Source organism: Periplaneta americana, unplaced genomic scaffold (genome assembly GCF_040183065.1).
Source record: "Periplaneta americana isolate PAMFEO1 unplaced genomic scaffold, P.americana_PAMFEO1_priV1 scaffold_84, whole genome shotgun sequence".
Classification (NCBI taxonomy): domain Eukaryota; kingdom Metazoa; phylum Arthropoda; class Insecta; order Blattodea; family Blattidae; genus Periplaneta; species Periplaneta americana.
The window spans coordinates 1,653,404-1,668,503 of NW_027185565.1; the positions used below are offsets into that span (position 1 = coordinate 1,653,404).

At 35.5% G+C, this 15,100-nt stretch overlaps 1 protein-coding gene across 2 annotated transcripts in view; it reads right to left on the reverse strand.

The window, feature by feature from the left end:
• Positions 1-15,100, reverse strand: part of LOC138694201 (uncharacterized) — a 334,207-nt gene that overhangs the window by 72,076 nt on the left and 247,031 nt on the right. The window contains exon 1 of one of the 2 annotated variants that reach the window (XM_069817760.1): positions 11,171-11,242. The exons of the other annotated variant lie outside the window; for it this stretch is intronic. The gene's annotated coding sequence lies outside the window, so the exon portion shown is untranslated. Of the gene's footprint in view, positions 1-11,170; positions 11,243-15,100 lie in introns of those variants that run through there. 2 annotated transcript variants of the gene reach the window in all.

Consider the following 15,100-nt stretch of genomic DNA (forward strand, 5'->3'; position numbering starts at 1 on the left):
GACTGATGTTTATATAGGCCCTAATTTAAATTTTCGTACTATAGTTACCTATTACCTTTTCCAGACAACTTCCACAGCCAAGTTCCTACTTGATTAGTCAGAAGATATATAGGTCTATGCCTAGCTTATATAACATGTAGGCTACATTTGAATTTCTATATAGGCCTACGTATCCTACGCGTATATTAATGTAATAAAATATGCATAAATAGTTTAAATAAATTAATTTATATTATTTTATATTTCAGAAAATATGTGATTATTAAAGTTGCAAATTTGATCATTCGGTTATTTTATTTGACCTTGTTCTGCAGATTAAGTAATTTTTAATAATTACAAATTTATTTAACTTATAACAAAAATACAATATAATTTCCAGACGAAAGTAAAAGAACGTCGGCTAAATGTTTGTAAATTCCACATGGTATTATAAGCTAATTAGAATTCAACAATATTACATGCAGTTTTATTAATTTTATAATATGTGAAGTGACGTCAGCTTAGACTTAAAACTTAGCAAGAATATATAATAGAATATAATTATATTTTCTTTATTTCATGTAGTAGGCCTTTACAATTTCATTGCGTACATACAAATGCTATTGAATTTTATAATTCGACCAGGTTATTAACTAAAAAATGAAATGTGTAACTGCCATTTAGAATGACGTAATGTGGACCCTAATACTGTATCTCAGAAACTCTTAATCGAAGTGTAAATGATGAAATATTTGCGTAAGTTATAACATGTATTTAACACAATTTAGCCCTACCTTATACAATTGGGCCTACACCTTTCTAAGCTGCAAAACACCAAAAGTCAGTCGATTTCATGATTATAATCTGTTTCAATTCAATATTAAGCAGTGTATAAAGAATTTAATTTAAAGAGATTGCAGTATTTCCCTTCCTAAAATATGAATAACTTATACAGGCTTAAAAATAATGTATCTCTCCCAATAATAAGAAATTATTTTAAAGATTGTAGGTTAATATAAGTACTTAGGCCTATATACATTGTCTATTATTGTGTCTTGTTATTCCATTCTGATATTAATTGTCTAATAAAATTGTGTACCATTAGCAAAATTTGGTTTATCCGTTATGTGCTTACTGGAGTCGGGCAAACAGCCTCTTACTCCCGCTCGTTCTCATAGGCGAGACTAGCTGGCCGATAACGCCAGTTCCGAGAATCGTATTCTCGAGATTGGCACTCTCGGGAACGAGGAATACCGGGTCCCGGCTGTTATCGCACGGCCGACTTATCGTTATGAAATGCGTACACTGACTGCCGGCTTAATTGCCGCTCATCACTGCAATTCGTGACTCTTTCTGAAATATTTTAAGAAGGCACAGTAGTGTGGTATGCAATAATACAACACATTACGATTGTGGACATTCTTACAGAAGTCACATTATTTTAATGAACTATTTATTGCCTTTCCGGAGAAGCAAAATAATGCAGCACTTTCAGTCGTTACCTAACCCTAAGCTAGTCTAAAACAATAACAAGTTATGGTTGGAGCTATGATATACTTTCTCGCTATCAGCGTTTCGTTGACATTCCATATTTAATCATTCGATAGTGTTTTGTATACGCTATAGTAATGGATATCACACGACTGTATTATTATTATATTGCGCGTTCACATCTGGATGTTTCGTTGCTATGCGAGGGCATCTTTATCAGCATGGGTAATTATTGCGCTGTGTAAGGACGAAATAAAATAATACTTATTTATATTATTATAAAGGACCAAAGACTCTGACAAAAGGTATTTTTGTTTCCCAACTGATCAAATGCTGAATGTGAAATGGAAACACTTTTGCAAGGGGAAGGACAGAATTACGAAATAGAGTAGATCCTTTCACAAATTGATCATAATTACTTACAAATGCGTTTTAAGGAACCCGGAGGTTCATTGCCGCTCTCACATAAGTCCGCCATCGGTCTCTATCCTGAGCAAGATTAATTCAGTCTCTACCATCATATCCATTTTTATATTATCTTCCCATCTACGTCTCTGCCTCTCCAAACGTCCTTTCCCTCCGGCCATCCAACTAACACTCTATATCCATTTCTGGATTCGCCCATACATGCTAGATGTTCTGCCCATTTCAAACCTCTGAATTTAATATTCCTAATTATGTCAGGTGATAGTACAATGCGTGCAGTTCTACGTTGTGCAACTTCCTCCATTCTCCATCCCTCTTAGCCCCAAATATCTTCCTAAGAATATTATTCTCGAACACCCTTAACCTCTGTTCCTCAAAGTGAGAGTCCAAATTTCACAACCATACAGAACAAAAGGTAATATAACTGTTTTATTCTAACTTTCAAGTTTTTTGAGAGCAGGCTGGATGAAAAAAGTTTCTCAACCGAATAATAACAGGCATTTGCCCCCTTATTTATTCTGCGCTTCCTCCTGAGTGTCATTTATATGTGCTTTATTATAACAGAGAATAAAAAAGGGTTATTATTATTATTATTATTATTATTATTATTATTATTATTATTATTAAATTAGTTACTTTACGACGTTTTATCAACTGCTATAGCTATCTAGCGTCTGAATGAGATGACAATGCCAGCGAAATGAGTCCAGGGCCCAGCGCCGAAAGTTACCCAGCATTTGCTCTCAATGGGTTGAGGCGAGAAACCTCAGCCAGGCAAAGGCTAGTTCACAATAAACCGGGAACGGAAACGACAACGAGAAATAATGTTAAAATAAATGTATTTAAATGTGAACATTCAAAATAAACGAGAAGATTGCTGGAGCCCGGAAACGGGAACATGAAATTTAATTGTGAATGCTCACATTTAAATGTATTTATTTTAACAATATTTCCGTTATCGTTGTCGTTTCCGTTCTCGGTTTATTGTGAACCAGTCTTAACTTGTCCCAACCAAGATTCGAACCGGAAGCCGATCGTTTCACAGTCAGGTGTGCTAACCGTTACTCTACAGCGATTATTATTATTATTATTATTATTATTATTATTATTATCATCATCATCATCATTATCGTAATCATTATGATGGTTAAAATTATGATTATCAGGATTATTATGATGGTTATTATTTATTGCTCTCTTGTAAGTTATCATTAGGTACAAGTATTAGAAATCTGATTAATTCTGAATTTGTTATTCTCGTTCCAATAACGTATAGGATAATTATTGTAAATCATATAGGCCTATATCATTTTATATTGTAACATGGCTAGAATACAATAATGATTGTTCTGTAACAATAATTTATAACGTGCACACCAATTTATAACGTGCACAATAAACCGGGAACGGAAACGAGAATGGAAATAATGTTAAAATAAATGTACAGTATTTAAATGTGAGCTTTCAGAATAGTTAATTGTGAATGCTTACCTTTAAATACATTTATTTTAACAATATTTCCGTTCCAGTACTCGTTGCCGTTTCCGTTCTAGTTCTCGTTGCCGTTTCCGTTCTCAGTTTATTGTGAACCAGCTTTTAATATTTTCATGTTTCATATCATTGTGTTACAAACTATTTTTTATTTAGTTGCTATAAAAGATAGCCTAATTACTGTAAAGTGTAAACCATCTTGGACTATATAGCCTCATTTTCAACTACCTGTATTAAAATACCATTTAACACTATCCGTATAATAACGAGTTTTCATGCGTTGAAGGGTTCCGTACAAATTTTACGGAACAAATGTTAGCGTCATGAGTCCTGCGCTAACAGGTTAACTCGCCGTTATTCGGGAACCAGTAAACATTTTGAGTGGCCATCATTTTTAAAAGCAATTTCCATCCTTTCTCAACATTTCTCTCGCTTTGACCCCCCATCTAACGTGAAAAGCAAAAAAGTTTGCCGGTTACCAGAAGTGAAGTTTGAACAGATCAATCTCCTTCGAAGTTAATATATATATATTTTTTTCACTTTCCAAAAACGATTTTCAGTTCGATTTGTTTTTCTATGCTTTCCTTAGACATTGAGCTATAAATCCAAAAAATTACAGCGCGATTGATTAAGTATTATAGGAGCTACGACATGATATATATTTAAAGAACCGGGAAATGTATAAGCCAATGCTTCCTATAGGAGCACGGCCCGAGCGATACTGCTTTCTTATCAGTACTACAGTCCCGCCTAGACGTCCGAGACTGTCGGGAATGACCTAGTATCGGTAATCTCGGGACCAAGGGAATCTCGTGTCCTCTATCAATGAGTCATTTGGCTATGTTAGGTACTCGCGCACTGCTCGAGACTGCGGTGATTACGCAACCGAGAACGGGCGATAATATGAGGCAGTCTGCCCGACTCTAGTGCTTACTCTATGCATGTGGCAGTAGGCTAATAATAATAATAATAATAATAATAATAATAATAATAATAATAATAATAATAATAATAACTCTTAATTAGTAATGCTATGATACATGAAATTAAATTTTTCGATATTAATTGCCACTGGTGAAATAAGAGGAAATAGCTCAAAGTAACACATTCAAATTTTGTTAAATAATTTTAAGCTTCTTTAACACGTCACACTACAAGGAACTGAAAATTAAACACTAACCAACCCTTTGTGTTCATAAACTTATAATTCAGTCTAAAAGGTGGTGTTCTAGTCCTACAGATAAAGATCAACCTAGGCCTATTTTTAAAATCGATTATTACTGTTAACTATTTTATTTATTTTTTAACTTTGAAATTAGTAATTACATAACCTTTTTTTTTTCTTTGGTTCTACAGCCGGGTTCCAGCCTTGACCGACCCAACGATGCTTTTCCATGTCCTTCGATCTAACACCTTTGTTTTCCATCCTCTAACACCTGCTGCTATTATATCCTTCTCCACTTCATCCAGCCATCTTAGCTGAGGTCTCCCTACTTTTCTGGTGCCAAAAGGTATAGTGAGAGTCAATTTCTTGCAAGGATCATTTTCATCCTTCCTACAGATATGGCCCAGCCACCTGACTCTCCTAGCTTTAATTTCTCTGCAAACATCTGGTTCTTTAAAAAGTTGGTATAATTCAAAGTTATAGCTTTTCCTCCAACTGCCATCATCATTTACTGGTCCGTATATCGTCCTCAGAATCTTTCTCTCAAATATACCTACTCAGCCTAAAATTGTTAGCACTGCCAACTGCCCAGGTTTCAGATTCATAAAGCAAGACTGGTCTCATTAAGGTTTTATAAAATTTGCTCTTAGTGCTGAGGGGGATATCATGTGATCTTAACTGTTTTTGGAGTCCATAATAGCATCTGTTTGCTGTGAGGAGTCTATGTTGGATTTCTGCGCTCACATTATTATCTGAGGTGACTAGTGAACCTAGGTACTTAAATTAGGTTACTTTTTCAAACTTGTATCCTCCTACTTCAAGATACTCCATTTCTGAGGGATTTATTGATACCTTCATATACTTGCTTTTACCCTCATTTACTTTGAGGCCCATTTGTTGTGCTGCAGCATCTAGGTTGATGAATACATAATCAGCATAAGCCAATATTTGCACCGAATTGTGGAATATTGTACCCCTCCTTTCAATTCCTGAGCTTCGGGTAACCGTTTCCAAAGCATTATTGAACAACAGACATGCAAGTGCGTCACTTTGTCTAAGGCCCTTCTGTGTATAGAAAGGTTCTAAAAGTCCTGCCTGTAGTTTAACTCCTCAATTAACCCTAGTTAGTGTTGATCTTGTCAGGGCAACAAGCTTCGTAGGAATTCCAAGCTCCTCCATGGCATCAAATAACTTCTCCCTGTTAATACTATCGTGTGCTGCCTTATAATCTATGAAGAGGTGGTACGTATTAATCTTATACTCTCGATCTTTTGAAATATGTGTCGTACTACTGTCTGTATCTGATCAGAGGTTGATTTCCCCTCTCGAAAGCCACACTGATAGTTTCCTATAATTCTTTCTGCATGTGGTAATATCCACCTATATAGAACATTTGAAAAGAGCTTATATCCTATATTTAACAGCGTGATCCCTCTATAATTAGAACACTCTAGAGGGTCTCCCTTCTTATATATTGGGCAGATCAGACCCTCTTCCCATTCTTTCGGCAGTCATTCTGTTTCCCAAATTCGGCAGATAATTGTGTGAAGTTTATGAAGGAGGACTGTTTTTGGTATCTTTATCATTTCTGCCTTTATGCCATCGGCACCCGGTGCTTTACTATTCTTCAACTTGTCAATGGCCATATCTACCTTTTAAATTGTGGGCAGATCTTCCTCTCTTCTTTGGATTATACTAGTTTCTGTAGTCATCATAGTGCAAATATAATTAAATAACCTACCAAGAAATAAATATGACATATCCATCAGGTGTGCATGCACATGGCAGTACTTTTAATATGCCTAGCAGTAGCCTAATAATAATAATAATAATAATAATAATAATAATAATAATAATAATAAATGATGACAATAATAATGAAACATAAAACTTGAATAACAGATTAAAGATCCCTTCTTTCAAACCAACATTAATAATCTGAATTCACGGAGTGATCCGGAGAGAAAGGAGCTCAAAATGAGCTACTGAGGGTGCAATGGTACCTAAATTATAAGCCTTTTTGCTTAGTTCTTAACTTTCTAATTTAACTCCTAGCTACTTCTGTAAAGTATTTATCTCCTACACATAAAGTTCGCCCTATTTTTTTAATTGGGTATTAACATAAGCTATACGAAGTGTTTGATTTGATTTAGTTACTTTAAATTTTGAGAGTAGTAATGGATTAGTCTGCCGTTAGGAAAGCATAAAAATATTCATCTGGTTTGAATTAATGTTTCGAATACAATCAATCATATTATTCATTAAAATAAAATACAATAAAACTAGAGTAATGATAATTAAAATTATGTTACCTCAAGCCCGTAGTAATAACTTGGAGATCAGCTGAAAGCGTCCTTCCTAAAAAGAGCACTATGTTTATCCAATGCACCCTTTCACGCCTTATATATGAACTGACAAGAGGGAAGTTCTACCTGGCAGAACTCCTTCCGAAGCTGCTGGTTCCAGCCACTCCAGCGTACTAACTTTTGCAAGAACTCAAGCAGAAGGAAGCGAGCATATGGGAGGAGTTCTACACCGACGAGCACAGAATACATAGAGTAGACACTAGCATTTTAATACCATTGGACGGAGTGAAGCCGCTCTAATGAATCTGACGCCATCTTGTTGCTACCAAAACATTGCAAAATAGCTACTACGTTATGGAAGTTCTTATGGTAATAGGAACACCATACGTCCGTAATTTCCTGGAGAAGTCACAGTTTCTTTTTTTGTTTTGTAACACAGAATCGCTAAGCACGTATTTTTAGTAAAAATTGGAAACTGTCATTGATAAATCACATACATACAACTTATTTAATTTGATAGCTCTTCAAAATGCGGCATGGTATTAAATAGTGTGACAGCTACGTGAGATTCGATCTCACGACCAGCAGAAGGAAGTGCAAGGTCGGCCGGCGCGGAGGTTGCGCGCGCATCTGCTTCCTGTGGCATGTGCTGTGGCTTAGGGAGTAGAGTGGAGCGGGGAGAGGGCAACCGCGGCAAACAGTAGAGATTTCCGGATGATTCGAGAATGGATACGCGTGGAAATCTCTTAGATCGCGAACTCTCCAGAAACTATAATTTGGTTATAAAAGAGAAGACGCAAGTGAACGTCATTCAGTCAGTCAGTAAGCCAGTGTTGTTACAGGCAGATTTGGACAGTAAGCGAGTTAGTCTTGTGTAGCTTCGAAACCAGAGCGCGACTTGATTTGTGTCCGTAACTGTGGAGCCTGAAGCCCGGAGTTCGAGTGCAGTGGACCGCAGTTGGGGGACCTGAGTTCGAAGTGCAGCGGATCGTCTCTGAATGTCTGGGGTTCGAGATTCTGTGAACGCGAGTGACTGAGCTAGAAGAACTAGCCAAGACAAACGAGCTGTGAACTGAGAACTGACAGTTCTGTGTTGTAAATAGTGCTTTGTGAATATTAGTTAAGATTAACAGTTAATTGTTGTTCGTAATAGTGCAAGTACTGTAAATTGTCATTGTTGTTTGTGGAGTGAAATAACGAACGCTGTGTTGCTGTGCGGAGAGCAAATCCCATTGCTGACGGGAGTGAAATTAAATTGTAGATATTGAAGAGTAATTGTTGCTTTGAATAAAAGTTATATTGTTGAGTTGGAATAAATTGACAATAGTTTGGAAGGCTAAAAAAACACTTTGACCTTATTTTACCACTAATCCAATAAAAATGCTAACCTGCAATAATTACTTTCATAGGTTGATTCATTTGTTTAGAGTTGAGAAACAATTTGCTTTACAGATTGCTACCAGAGACTGTAAAAAATACCCAACTGCTACTAAATCCTCCCTTAGGAAAAAATAATGTTCAATGTTCGTTCATTTACATACTGTAGTGTTTTGATTCTATACAAATTATTGTTGTAAATAAAAATGTGTTTCTCTTATAGAAGTTGTGTGCGTTACTAATAAAACCTTACATTTCTTAAATTTTTCATTTTATTTTCAGGAATTTTTCGAATTAACTTTTGGGAAATTTCGTTCAGAATATTTTCAATCAATTGCTGGGGTCGCCAGAATGTCCACATAAATTTCTCTAAGAAGAAAATAAGAAATGGTCGAGATAGGGAAGAGTATACTGCTTTTGTATGGAATTAATCATTCTGTATACTATGTTCCAACTTCAAAGCATTTGAGGGTCGCCAAGCAGTTGTCCGATTGAGCTGTAAATTTGAACAGATCACTTTTTTGTCGATTGGAACAAGATAAGGGGGTGGGAGCAACGCAATTTTAACTTTCGGAAAATTACCTATAGCTAAGGGCCACCCTATTGTACACATAAAAAATATGTGTACAATATATGTTGGTTTAATCTTCGATAGATTATCCACAAAACAGTTTTTTTTTTCAATTATCTCAAAACTTTAAAAAGTGGACTTAGTTCGTTTCAACAATAACCGATTCATTTATTTATCCGTATATGGATTTTGAGTGAAAGTTTATTATCTTGCAGATAAATTCATTTACATAATAAAAACAAAAAGTTATCTTTCCACTAAATTGTGTTTAACATCTGATGTGAGTCCAAATAATTCACTCAGTGGGATTTCTCTACGGTCTGATATACCTGTACTAACAATTAAGTATTCTTTATTATCGTAAACTACTGATTGAATTTTAATGATATTGATATCGTAACAACAGAGATAATATTATATCGTTCCTTTTGCAAATGACTTGGAAAATTAAGCAGGGACGATACATCATCTTTCAAAATTCTATTGCCATTACTTTCCCAAAAATATGTTTCTTTAAAATGAGACGAACACAATTTTACACAATGTGAGGGCACAAATTTGTTTCTTATTATAGCAACAAGCCCCCTTAGAAAGTAGCTCGGGCTTCTTCAAAGGGAACCTGTAAAGACAGATTGTTGCCTAATTATAAACTTTTTCAACTATGGTATCTAAGATATACATACGTTAGAGTTTCAATGTAGCCTCCAGAGTTCAATTTTATTATTTTAAAGCGTGTGTACTTACATGTGAAAAGAAATTCCTGACCTCTAAGCCACGTGTTATTGCACTTAAACGCCGCACAGGAAATCATCATTTTACATTATTTACAAACCACATCTCTTCATATCAACTATAATATATTTACAAAACAAAAATGAAATCCCACAATTTTTACAGCTTTGAATATCATACTCTTCGAACAAACTGAGCAAAGGAAGAGATGAATGTACTGCAAGATATTTTACATTTAAAAGCAGCATATCCTACATCTCTTCCTATCAAACCAACTACAAAGAAGGATCTTTTGAACACGTTTCAGTTCCTTTTGGCCTCAATACAAGGAGTTTTATGAGAGTCTGCCAAATGAAAATTTGATTCTTTTTAATTTTTAAAGTGATAATCTTTCATGTTTGATACATGTATGTAGTAATTCAAGTACTGTAATAAATTTAAAATTCAGTATTTTGGTAAGTTTATACATATTTCCCATAATTTGTTACTTGTTAGTGTAACAACGTTGTATATCACTGCACATACAACGTTGTTACATGGAATATTAATTCTATCTTGCTTTAAATGATCTCTTTGTTAAAAAGTCAAACAATTTATAGAAGCTAACAAATAATGTCAATTTGCATTGAATTTCGCTATTTGATCAACAAGATGTGACGCCTTTCATCTTCTGATTAGTTTTTAATGATTTCTATAATGTTTTCTAATTGTAACTTACAACGTTGTGACAGCCCATGCTTCAATTACTAAAAAGTCATATAAAATTAAAACAGGCTAAAATATTGTGTAAATTCTATATTTTAATTGAAAACATTCTGAAATTTCCGGGGGAGACACCCTGAAAACCGGGGAGGGGGGGATGCCCCGTCCTCCACCTGGACTCATCACTGGTTAATGCGTTGGAAGATATTCGTTTGTGGTTATGATTTACAATTTAATTTAAGCACTCTGTTGTTATTATTATTATTATTATTATTATTCTTATTATTATTATTACTTGGTTATATAACGACGCTGTTTTAATTACTAGGTTATTTAGCGTCGCTGAAATTGACAATAGCTAGATGCTATTTGGCAATATAAGATCAAGATTCGCCATAGATTACCTAATATACGCCTTACGGTTGGGGAAAACTTGGAAAAATCCAAACCAGTCAATCAGCAAAAACCGGAATCGAACCAACTCCCGAAAGGAACCCCGGATTAGCAGGCAAAGGTATTACAGTTTTTGGTTATTATTATTATTATTATTATTATCATTATTATTATTATCTGAAGAACTACATCAAACGAGCCACATCTCCTTCTTGCCCGCTTTTGATGAATTTCCCGCGAATTACATTGATGGTGGAAGATAGATGTGTCTTACTTTGGTATAGTTCTTTGGTGAACTGGCATTTTTACCTATGAGAGAACACTTCGTTTACGCTTTGGTTCTTATGTCAAAAACTATCGGTTTAGCGCAAGTTTTCCTCAATGCTGTGAATTGTTGTCCTATGCGTATTGGAAATTATGCGTATTTATGAACAAATTCTCGTACAAACACAATTATGTCTTCACAAAATTGCTTTAGGCCTATATATAAATATGCTGTACACCAACATATTTTCGCGTTTTTATCAATAAGCTTACCTTTTACACCGTCACTTCACACATATCCTAACTGCACCTTGTACTCACAATACACTGGCTGACGAATTCGGAAGAGTGAAAGAGGTGTGGTCTATGTCGGAGTCCAGGTCGAAGCAAGATCACGTGAGTCATCCGCCATATTAGTATTAGTTGCAAGTAGAAAAATGAAAAAATAAAAAGATGCACTGTTGGCTTGGCTGGCTTTACGCGGGCTGGACCCGGGACGCGTCCGTAGGCTACAGCCTTAGAAAAAAGTTTAATCGCACAGATGTTTTATAGGTCCCAGAAATGAGGCAGTACGCATGATCAGACGTACAACGAAACAAAATTAATTTTACATCAGCTAGTCTTTCTCTTGTAAACCAGGTCGCTCATCCTCTGATCATGAGCACTGCCTCCTTGCTGGGACTTATAAAGTATCTGTGCCAAAAACTTTTTTCTAAGACTGCACACTTAGGCACTGTTTGACCCATTGTGCGTTCTTATATGCTATGCGACGATTGTCGAATTCCAACAAGTGGCCTGGGCGGCATTCGTGACTCCGAAGCTGACAGGTGACTCAGAAACCCGAACTATTCCCAAGACTTCACTCCAGACTACTGCGCATGATAGGTCTAGATGAAATGAGGAGGAGGTAGAGAGTTTTGGTGGAATGAGAGGAGAACGGAAGTACCCTGAGGAAAACCTTCTGCCTCGTCTGCTTTGTTCATCAAAAATTTCATCATGGCCCAGGAGCAGGAGATCGAACTCGGACCGCCTGGATGAAAGTCTAGCGCGCTACCACTTGAGCCACAGACGCGGTTAACTTACTCTGTTACATGACAGTTATATCACGTGCATTCGCCTAATACTCTTAATTATGAGTTTATGATTCATTACTAGACTCACCGACAATCAATTACCGACCAACGTGAAATGTTAAAGGTTTAATGTTAATTTACAGACAGTTGCTATTGTACTCTTTCGCCGTGCCGTTTTAATGTACGGGCAAACTTGGCGGACGCTGGGGACCTCGAGTTAGGAATAATAATAATAGCCCTAAGGAAAGTCCAGGATAACAGACAGGGTTTGGAATTGAACTGGTTACATCAGCTGCTTGTTTATACGGATGAAATGAATATGTGAGGAGAAAATCCACAAACTCTTGGGGAAAACAGGGAACTTCACTTGAAGCAAGTAAAGAGATAGGTTTGGAAGTATGTCCCGAAAAGAAACAATGCAACTTATGATTATGTCTAGCCCTCAGTTCACAAAGTGCAGTCGTAGAGAACGGTTGTGTAGTAAGCAGCATATACAAGTAGGTTAGCGTGTGAAGAAGGTATGGGCGACGACCTTAATTCTTACAGGGCGCGAATCGGGTGCTTCAATGCAGGGCAGTGTTGCAGATGTTCAAAAGGTGAAAATGCAATAGTGTCTGATAGCATCAACATATTTGTGGCCGCAGCTGTTTTATCAGTTCTACTGATTATTGGAAATGTGGAGTTAAACCCTGGTCCTGGAGATACAGAAGGAAGAGTCTACAGTGATGAAGTGTTTCAAAGAGAATGGATAAACTATATGAAAGAAACGAGAGAAGACAGACTAAAGGCAAGTTTTCTACTAAACAAAGTAGCAAGTGATATAGATACATTAGTAAACAGATACACTGAAGTGGAAAAGAAGTTAAAGGAGGTTATCCAAGAGCAGGTGGTGTTAAAATCGATAGTTAAAAAATGGGAAAATGACAGTAGAATTAATAACATTGTAATTTATGGTGTTGAAGAGCGCAATCATGAAAAAGGAATTGATACTGGTTTCGTAGTGTTAGAATTATTAACTAAGTATTTCAGTCTAAACTTGGACATAAGTGCGATTAATAACGCGTATAGAGTCGGTAACGGAAAAAAAAGACCAATTATTGTGAAATTGAACAGTTACTTTATCAAAGAGCACATCATTGCCAATACGCGTCAACTCAAAGGCACAAATATATTCATAGAAAATGACTTTGCAAAAGAAATTAGAGAGAAAAGAAAGAAACTAATTCCAATATTAAAAGAAGCTCGAGGTAAAGGATTGAGGGCAACTTTAGTAAAAGATAAAATGAAGATAAACGGAAACATAGTTAACGTAGAGGCCTTAAATAATCAATTCACTGAGGATTTATTAAGTTGCTGCAACAACAGAAATAACGAAATAGAGACTTGTGGAAATAGAGCATCATCGACACCACACGTAAACAGAAGTGCATCACGAAACAGGAAGTCTAGAAGCGTAGAGAGGACTGATAAGAAAAGTAACTCATCAAGCGGGCAGAAGGAATCAGAAATAACAAATAGAAGAATTGATGAGCTTACGGCAGTGAATGATATTAGAGCATACCTAAATAAACTAGACAGCACTGTTTTCACAGATCCCTTTAGAAGAAAGAAGAGTGAAGAAGGAAAACCTTGTATGGAAGAAGAAGCTGGAACCAGTGAAGATGCTGTTTGGGGAGCTGGGGCACAGACTGAGAGAACGACCAGTGAGGGTAGTCCGAGGCGCGCAAGTGAAAATACATCAAGGAGAAGCGATTGTGGATCAACCGGCAAAGTCAGCGCAAGTGAAGACCAATTAATAAGAATGCCACATGCCGTTGGTAGTCCGGGGTGCGCGAGAGGAAGTGCTACAATTTGGAGGAGCTGTGCGATACCGACCGATGAAGTAGAAGCAGGTGACGAACAGTTAATAAGAGGTAAAATGACAAATAGAAACTCTAACAGAAATAAAGTAGATTCAATCAAAACTATAGATACTGAACGAAACTACCTACTAAGAGATAGGCATCAGCAAAGATTAAATTTTCCTAAAATCAGAAAAACTTATTATTAATTAAATAAGGTAAGAAGACAGGTTTTGAAAATAAGATAGAATTACATCAAGGTTTTTTTTTTAAATAATAATACAAAAAAATTGAAATAGAGAACTAAGGTAGTTATTAAGGTATTCCGATAGTTATATTAATTAGTAAAAGTTCAGAAGAAAATTTGACTTTATAAATTGGTTAACTAATATATTTTAATTTCAATAAGAATGCAATTATAATAAATTTATTAGATCATAATAGAAATCATAATAGAAATGAATCGATAATGAGTACATGCGACATAATGATGAAACTAAATTGAGGTTGATTATGTAAGCAATTTGTCAAGCTTGTTTTTAAGCAGGCATGCGGTAGTCTTCGTAGAAGTTACGCAAACGTTTCTGCTGACATGAAAAATTGTAAGAAAGAAAGATTAACCTACATATGGAATGTACCGATTCAGCTATTTCAGGTTCATGACTTACAGTATGTCGACATCTGATCATCTAATTGGAATAATAAATTATTATGTAAAATAAGACCTAAATATTACAATTAGATTTTTGAAAAGGAGCAAATAATTAAGGTTTAAAGTCTTAAGGGTTATCACGATTGGTTTAAACATGCACTAAAACAAGACGTAAGTGCAAGTTTGAACCAATAAATTATTGAGATTTGCGATAGATTAATTAGTTTAGGAAATTGTATATTTATTATGTAGAACTACATTTGTATATAGATCTTTTGTTAAATTATTAAGGTTTGTACTTTTGTGAACAATATCAATAAAGCTATACTTGATTATGTCTAGCGACCAGAACCTAGTACAAAATGGAATAAGTTATAAAAATTGGAAATTTACACTTTGAAGGGGTGGAAAAGTTCAAATATTTTAGAGCAACAGTGACAAATATAAATGACACTCGAGAGGAAATTAAATGCAGAATAAGTATGGGAAATCCCTGCTATTATTCGGTTGAGAAGCTATTGTCATCCAGTCTGCTCTCAGATACCTAAAGTTAGAATTTATAAAACAGTTATATTACAGGTTGTTCTGTATGGTTGTGAGAATTGGACTCTCACTTTAAGATGGGAACAGAGGTTGA